Below are 9,636 nucleotides of genomic sequence, written 5' to 3' on the forward strand. Positions count from 1 at the left end.
AATCTTCCATAATGATAGTGAAGCAACTGAGCAAGTCCCATGCGCAGACCAAGAGAGCTGGCAGAATTTGGTATGAGAAGAGAGCAAAGTAACAAAAAATTTCCTTAGATTGCATTCACACTTGAAAGAAGACGGAAGATTATAGCAAGAACTACTGCTCTCTTATGTAAGAGTTTTATAGAAATTTGCCTTGAATATTCACAGCATTAGAACAGGTACACAAAGGGGCTCCTGGAGAAAATCTGTCAAAGCTGGAATTTTACAAAAAATAGTGATGATAAAAAATTAAGTAAATAAATAAATGTTTTATTAGAAATTCTTGTTTCAACACCTAAATTACTTGACATCACAAAAGTCCAGGCAAAGTAGAAATAAACTGCTGGTGCAAATAAAGACCTATTTTGTTTCTGAAAATACCAGTTTGAGCTTGCACTTTCAGAAATCCTTACCATCACTTTGGGCTTGGACTTCTTGGAAGAGTGGCAATCCTTCCCAAGGTAGATTTTCTCAATAGATATTGAAGACTGTGCTGTTCAACATGTGAGCCAGGCTCAACCTCGACTTTAATTTTTCAATGTACATTTACAAAATGCTTCATAAGATGCTTTTAAAAAATTTAAATGAAAATTATCCAACCCCAGATAGCAGGTTCCGATCTGCTGTAATGGAAAGCAATTATTTTTTTCTCTTTTCTTTCAGGTCACCAAATTCAGGCCCCAAAACACCATTTTTTTTATAAATCAGTGCATAATTTCATTACCCAGTTCAGCACCTCTAGGGCACTGCAGTTTGGTAAAAGCATATATAATTTCTGAAGGGCAAAATAGTTTACCACCAAGCAAAACCTGCAAAAATTGCATTATTTTGGAGGGTTTTCTCCTGGATTTTGGTTTAAGTTAAATGTGTTGGAAGCATTCAATTTCTGCTCTTAATCCATTTGAAATGTGTTTCATAGACAACTTGTCAACATCTTGTATGGGCTTCACTGGTGAGAGCCTTGTATTTAGTAAAACAACTGTAACAAAGCAACTGCTTTGTGGTCAGAGCAGTTATATTTCTGTCAGGTTCTCTTTCTGTATTTGAATGATGACTATCTTTCACTTCTGCATTGAGACATTTACTAAAATCATAAGGATTGTCATGCTGTGAGACATGCACATGCTGTGCTGTCCTCTTCTTGTCTTTTGAGGCTGTGTATTCCTTTTGTTTCTGCAATTATTTTTGCAACGCTACATAACAAAAACATTTGTAATATCACTGTGTAGTCACCTAAAGTACTCAGACATAGGTAGAGGGGTAGATTTGACATTATGAGAATTTATATTAGACAGCCATAAATCTCTTCCAAACAAAATTATATCCTGATTAAAATGCTGGGTTTTTTTGTTAAAGTCTTACTGTGAATGTTGTGAGAATGCTGTGAAATGGAATAAGTGTAATATAAGACTTGGATGAAATTTTACATTCAAAACATCTTTTCTGACCTTTAGTAAGCGATGGATTGAAGAAGGGTGCATAAGTCATCTCTCACACCAGCTTTCCTTCTGCATCTTGCAGAACCTGGGGAGACTGCCTCAAATCTTGTGCTTGAGCACTGCCTCCAACCCTTGGACACTTCAGATCTAAGGCTCCACCTGATCAAAATTTACCTGTCTTCACTTGGCCTTGCAGTTCCATAAAGCAAAGAAGACATAGGATAATATGGAGACCTCTTGCTCTACAAAACCCAGGACTGTGACTGTTCAGAGTAGTTTGGACTTTTATTTGAAAAAAAATTATATTAAATTGACATTTAATTTTTTTTTCCTTTCTTTTCAGGTTGAAAATAATTTTTGTCATTCCAAAACCAAAACCCAAAATTACTAAGAAAAGTTATTCAAGAATTTAAGGATTTATTGTAATTTTAAAATTTTCCTTTAAAAATTGTATAACATTCTCAAATGGAAAAAATACTGATTTTAACCAGCAATGTATCTTGAATGAAATATTTTGGTTACTGGTAGAGCTATTCAGAAAGGCTTCAGCAGACACATTTGTGGAAGTCTTAAAAGACATTTGTGCTTTATGTAACTTTTGTTGTGTAAAACCCAGCCTTTCCATCATGACCACAGTCTATACACCATTTTCTAGAGTCCAGGTATTTTGGGTTGAAGTCTTCAGGAGCTGGATACAGTGGAGTAGCTTAAATCAGCAGGACCCTTTACATGCAGTAAGTGAGATACCTAAATGGTTTGCACAGAATATTCCTATTACTGTTTTACCGAGCCCTTCAAGATGAGACCAGTGTTTAAAAATCTTCAAAGCTGATTTTATGCAAGAGAACACAGCTGAAAAAGAGACTGCTCAGAAGCTCTTAACTGCAAATCTAATTGTTACTTCATCTTGTGTGACAGTTAAACTAAATGGAAACACACTGGAACATCATAAAGTAATCAATTAAATCATGCTTTCACTGTAGAACAGCAACAAAAATCTGTAAGATATTCAATATTTGCTGATAGCTAATATTCTTTTCTTCCTAGAGAAAGCATCAAATTCTATCAGCAAAGTAAAAAACAGCAAGTGGTTTCCTTTTAGTACTGTAAGCCTCTTAAGGAAGCACATTGCAAATGAAATATTACAGAAGGAACTCATCTAAGAAACTGAAAAGATAGAGCTGGTTGTCCATAGAAGTCATACATTAAAATTGGAGAGAGCTCAGAAGGAGCTCTGTAGTTTTCAGAAGAGCTTCCAGTCTTACTTCCACCATTTACTGTAGTTAGGAGTGGAGCCACGTCCCTGATCAGAGGCAATTCAGGCACCTGGAAATTGTATCAAATGAGTCACCATAAAACCATGGCTGCTGAAATTCTCTTAAATATAAATTCTTACCAGTAGAACTTAGTAACTTTGTAGACAAAAGGTATCCAGGAAAAAAAAAAAAAAAAAACTTAAGCACTCACTGAGATATCCAAATGTAGATGCCTAAGTGTCCAAAATGTAGATGATGTGTCTGTAATGATTCAGCCAAGCCTCCATGTATGGGAAAGCTCATCAAAATGGCACTGTGGACTCTGCTCTAATTTATCATAATGATATCACCACCTTAGGGCCATCTTCTCATTTTCCTTTCATACCTTTTGAAGCTAAAGGCTATTCCTGAGGGAAAGGAGTTATACAAGTAATTGGGAAAAGAATGAGAATGTCCTGTTTTGAGGCAGACATTAACACTTTTCAGATGTATTTCAGGGGCCTATTGTGACTGAGTGTCCTGGATGTCCACCAGCATCAAATTCCCAGCTCTAGACAGAATTCCACAGGGCTTTTTTTACCCATTCTTTGGGAGCTATCAGCTGCTAACACTGCCTTTGACTATGTGTTACAAAACAAGTCCTTATTTTTCTGTGTCTTCAATCTGTTACAATCCTACTTACATTTACAGAACTGGCCACATTCCATCCTTACACCTTGATGTTTACAGCTTCAGTCAGGATATTTTTTCTATTTTAATTTTAAACTTAGATCTCTGGCATTATGGTACTGATGATCCTGGTCAATGTAACTGTACAGCAATCTGAGGAAACCATGTGCAGTTTCTCTAGTAATACTCAAGGGTAATAAACTACAGCCCACAACCATTGAATCCATTAAAATCTTGAAAATCTTGAAATCTTGAAAGCTCAGAGAGGTGAAGTTCACTCTGCAATAGGAAGCAAAACTTCTCAATAGTCTGCAACACAGGGCTCTCATCTCTCCCACCTGCACTGAAAAACTGTACTAATGTATTCTCAGATACTGAGATCCTTTGGGCAGACTTCTCAGCTGTGTCACAACACTGAAAAAATTACTGACCATAGTTAGTGCCTAGAAATCCCTATGAAAGAGGTACTAAAGGGCAGTGACAAAAGCACAAGCATCAGTCCTACTCTTGTCATGCCTGTTTCCTAAAAAGTGCAGAAGCAAAATGGACCATCACTGCTGCTGAGATGCCTGTGGTTAACCTGCAGAACTTCCATCTGGTTTCCTCCTATAACTTCTCTGCTTGATGGGAATCATAGCTTCCAGCTAACTTTCAGAGCCTGCATGTCACATTTCAGTAAATCATCTCATGCCAGAGATAAGGACATAACATATTGCGTGTCAACACTGTAAACTGTAAGCAAGTTATCGGTATGCAAGGTGTAAATCATCGCCTAAAGGGGACTTTAGCTTTATGTTACAAATCCTCCAGGTCAAAAATAGTTCCCGGATAGGAAAAAAAATAGTGAAACTGATCTACCTTCATTTAGTTAGCCTTATTTTCATCCTTCTTCCATTCTTTACTTTTTATTTTTCTCTTTATTTTGTTTTGAGGGCTCTGAACTTCAAATCTCTTCCAGTGATTTATTATTGATTTAATGTACCTTTAAATTTTATGCTTCAAATAATCCCTTTGAATGTCATAGGATTTTGTCCCTTTAAACCAAGATTGTGAACCAATATGCAGGGATGACTGTACTTGACCTAGTTAGGGCTGAGCTTTCTGTTACACACGACAGAAAATAAAGTTGGATCATTGCACACTCTCACACTAACACAAGATTGGCAGTCTTTTCCCTCACTATAGATCAGTCAATGATCAGTCTCTGTATGAAAGATCCAATTTATTTGCATAAGGCAAAATTGAGAAGAAACTGTCAGAGATGGTCCTTTGCTTTTTGAGGCAACACCCATCTTTTTTGTTATGTTATACAGCAACCAGTACTAGAGATCCTTCTCTATAGCTGCAACTGTTTGGTCACATTTCATTATAACATTCTCAGGAGTGATGAGCTTGGGATGGCCTCTTGGTTTGTTTAAAATGCATTCTGGTCTTGCCCAAAGAACTTAGCTGAGAGTGAGCTTCATTCTCCTTGGTATTAGAAGTTTATATATATTCATTTATATAAAGTACCTACCCCCATAAGGCAAAATTTAAATGGTGCGGTAGATACAGAGGAGGTAAAAGAACCTATGTCAGTAATTTCAAGAAACCTCATCCTTCATGCCCATGCTTGACTTTGTATGCATAAATCCACCATGTCTTCAAAAATTACTTGTGCAGAAATGTTTAAAGCAGAAAAAAATCGTCGTCGGGACATCCTATGTGTGCAGATCAAGAGCATTCAACTGGGTGGATGCACATTTCAAAATGTATGTTTAGTGTTTGTAGAAAGTTTGGGCATAACAGAGCACCAATACAATGCATGGCTCACTGTCTGTTGTTACACATGAATGAACTCATGCTTTCTAATGAGCATTGTCTATTACATGTTCATACAGCCCCATGGGAGGCTCCTTCATTAATGTAATTAAAGAAGTGTAAGAGCAGAAACAGACATTCCTCTGTGTCCTGTACCTTACCTCCAGTTTGCAGAGGCTATAACAGATCTGCTAGACAACCTGGAACCTTAATTTGGGGCTTGATGAAAACATCCATTGACATTGCTATTTCTATGTGAGTGTGTAAGCCAAGAATTGACATTGACAATCAGGTTTCTGGAACTGATTACAGTGATCCCAAAATGAGCTTGACACTGTGTTGTCAGAGCTGTTCCAAGTCCGTTGGTGTAAATGTGAATTTACCCTCCAGTTTGTTAACTGCCTTGCAGTGATTTTAGTAATGGTCGATGTGGTGGCTAATTCACCATTGCATTCTTAGTTTTCCTTCAGGACATCTTTAACTGTAAGTCTTGACTCTGAAAAACCTCCTTAGCTTTTTGAATGTTAAGAAGCCAGATATAATATCTCTGTCAGCATGTATAATATCTCTGTCCCTATTCTCACAGAATCCTGTGTATTAAGTCCCCACAAATGTTATAAAATTATATCAGTAATATTTTAAGCAGATGATGATGAATTATCTCCTGCCTCCCAATACCACTGTTTCCTTCAATATCAGCACTATCTAGCCCTCAAGTGATACTTGATGCTACAGATCTTACACTTCTGTTTTCTAGTGAAAAAGAAAATATCTAGTAGTAATTCAGTATACAGCCTTGAATGCAACTTGTTTTACTTGTACTATTTCTGGCACAGAAAATAGCAAAAATCAAGATTTTAAACAACTCCACTGTAAAGTCCTCAACTAACTCTGGAAACAAGGGAACAATACCCAGGTGACATGTTAAATACTTCTTCACAGCTTGGGAAGGGAAGATATACACAAACAAACTTTCAGAAGATTATTTCCATCTGATGAAGAAAGACAATTTCAAGACTTCCTATGTTACAAGCAGGCAGTCAGACTAAATGATCATCATAGACCCCTTGTAAGTCAAGTATTCTATTCTATTCAAATTCTTAATGTCTCTATTTTCCTTCCTTGTCACCCTGATTTTTTGAGATTTTCTAAGCCTTCTGATGTTTACATTCTTGTAACGAACTTTCTCGCACACTTTATGCAAATAACTTATTGTTTTGCATTATTTTATGGAGGAGGAGAAATTTAATGGACTGTTGGTTTGTCTGGTGTCATTGAAGAGGTCGCACTTTCACCACTGTCACTTTTAGAAATCTATAAATGTTAGAGTCAGAAATTAAGAAGTCCCTTTTTACCTTGAAAGGAGCAGTGTGTCCACGTCGTGTTATTTCGTATCCTATAGTGACAGTTCCTTGTTGGTCTACCTGAGTCTGAGCCCCACAAACTGAGAAGTGACTCCTAACCCCTCATTACTCAATAAGTGAGCCAGCTCTCAATATGGGCCTGGAGAGTTTGGCTGTGTCTGTGTTGGCAAACCAAACTGGCTGGGACTGGAACTGAGCGCTCATGCCTGATCCGTGCGGCTGATTGCCTGCTCCTCACACAGGGCCATTCCCTCATAATTGCACACAACACCCAGACTGAGATCAGGGTTCAGCACAAGCCAGGGACTATCCCCAGTATGGATGATTCTAATTTCATTTAGAAAGATGGCTTAAACTAATGAAAGTCTTTCCATGCTACTTGTCCTCCACCACACACAGTAATGTTTAAGTCACTATGGAATTATAGACAGAACCTAGAATGCTCATGATTCAAACTGTCCTGTCCTAGCCTAGACTGAAGAAGTCCCCTGATAAACTCTCTTGATCCCTCAATAGCTATGTCTTCTTTAAGCCCCAATCCCAAAATATACATTGTTTAGGAAAAATTATTTGTTTAACTTAAGTAGAAAATAATCAGAATATTATTTCTCTTTTCTAGTTATACAGCACCCAGTACTAGAGATCCTTCTCTACAGCTGCAACTGTTTGGTCACATTGCATTATAACATTCTCAGGAGTGATGAGCTTGGGATGGCTTCTTGGTTTGTTTAATATGCATTCTGGTGCTTGCTTGCTACAGCACTCTTTTCCGGTGCTGTAGCTTGGACTCTGAAATGCAGTTGGGTTTCCATATGAATGTCTCACTTGCTGTGGAATAAAATGAGTTTTTCTTAGAAGGAAAATATCATATTGTGAAATCAAGATTAATCTCCTACAGTTTTTTGCCTAAGCAAAGGTTTTGAGAAAAGAAATTCACACGAGTGGGGAACAATAGCTAAAAATAAAGGAACAACTGTATTAGTATGTTTGTGACATTCATACATCTAGGAAAAAGGGATGGACACATCGACCCTGGGCTGCCTCCCAGATCTGTGGTAATGCGTGACAATTCTTTACTTCACCTTCATATCACACACAAATTAAGTGTTCTTGAAATTACAGAATCTGGCTTCCTCAGTTCAAGGAAGCTTCCAAGCCTCCAAGTATCAAATAAGATAAACATGTCCTAATGTAAGATTTATGAACACAATGATCAATAGAATAACATTGGGACTTCATCTAGAGTGGGATTTGTCTCACCTACTCATCATGGCTGTCTCTTTGGCTGCTTCAATACTCAGTGGAAAGAGACAGGTGAATGCAAATGGCATTTAATTCCATCCTTCTTAGATCCCGATTTGGAGAAGACAAAAAACATTCAAAAAATGGTTATCTATCTTTCCTTCTGGGGGAAAAATTAAATATCCAGAAGAAATCTTGTAAATTTTCCAAAGATAGTTTATCTTTATCCTACAGGATCAGTTTGTACATTCTTTAACTATAGCTCTTTAATGGCTCTTTAACTATTTATAGCCAATATTCTATATACCTGCTCATATTCAAGGATAAAAGATACCTTTCTTTTGCAAATGAGTTTTATCCATTCTAGATAAAGTCCACTTATAGCACAGCATTTGCATTCTGGAATAAGTATATTCAATCAGCTATTCTCCCCATCACCAATAACTGGTGCTCGGTTTCCTTCCCTTTGACACAGACTACAAAATTCAGTTTTATAGCAAAATATCAGTCTTCTTTTCAAGGAAAACACCAGGCCTTGAAAGATCATCTAGAATTTCTGGTGTGTTGAGCTGGGACTTGACTCATTTTTCCCTGACACACATGGGGAACAAGGCTTAATCTCTTCAACATTTCACTTCTGGGAATACAAGAGTTATTATTGGTTCTGTGTGTTCCACATCCCCCTTTGTGAACATTCGTTTGCAAAACACTTAGGAAAATTCATTAACAAAGATATAAAGTCTGTTCACTGCTTCTTGCAATGAACGGGGTAAAGAAAATATTTACTAGCTTGTTTTCTGCTAAAAATAAATTGTTTTCCTGCAAAACTCAGAATTCTACAGGGAGTCTGATTCCAGTAAATGTATTGGTTAGAGAAAATATTTGAAAATCAAAACCGTGCAGGTTATTGGGAATTCTCATGTCTCTTCATGATACTTAATATGGTTTGTCCTCAGTTTACACATTGCTCAACTGAAGACTGCAACAAAACTTTATTTCATAAGATATGAAAATTTTTCAGTTTGCTGATTTCTTTATTAATCACTCTGAATTTCTTAAATTAGAGAAATTCATTAAGTACTTAATGTTTTTCCTGGAAGACCACAGGACTTCAAGTCATATCTGCTAAAATAAGCCAAGTCAGAACACAAATACAAAAGAACACAGGACACAAGAGGTCTGTAAATGGAATTTCTGAGTATTTAATATTGTCAGCATTGAAGTAGACCAAGGAAGAGTTAGCCTGGTTTCAGATGCTGAGGATTCAGTCTTTGGGCCAGTAGAAATATCATTCAATTAAAGACACAAAACTCTCAGTTTGAAGATGTATGTGGCACACATGTGAAGGGTCAGTTTCGGTGCAGTGGGAAGTGCTTTACTCCTGCAGGTCACCACCTGCACATGGAGCATTCTGAGATGTAAACATTCCCACAGATCATGGGAACAACTTGTTTATGAGAAGAAACAGTGCACCCATTTTTGTCAGTCCAGAAAAACAGAAGTTCAGAGGTTGATATAAGTGTTCCACAGCAGTAATAAACTGCGAACTCCCTTTAACAATTTTTTTTAAGTGGTTTAAAGGAAGGATAGCTCAAAGAGCCAGTCATGAACTGGGAAGAATTTCTGCTGTAGGGCAATGGTTTAAATATGACCTAGTCCTGTGGTCTAAAAATCTTCACCACTGGAGGCAGTACAGTGGTCTAAATAAAAAGATCTTGTGGGATTAGGTAATTTCACATCACAAAAAAGTTAACACGACAGTTACTGGAACGAATTGAACCCCTGTGTTTGCAGTGCTAGAGATAATGCATGATAGAGCAAACACGTCAG

This window comes from Ammospiza nelsoni, chromosome 3 (genome assembly GCF_027579445.1).
Source record: "Ammospiza nelsoni isolate bAmmNel1 chromosome 3, bAmmNel1.pri, whole genome shotgun sequence".
Taxonomy (NCBI): Eukaryota; Metazoa; Chordata; class Aves; order Passeriformes; family Passerellidae; genus Ammospiza; species Ammospiza nelsoni.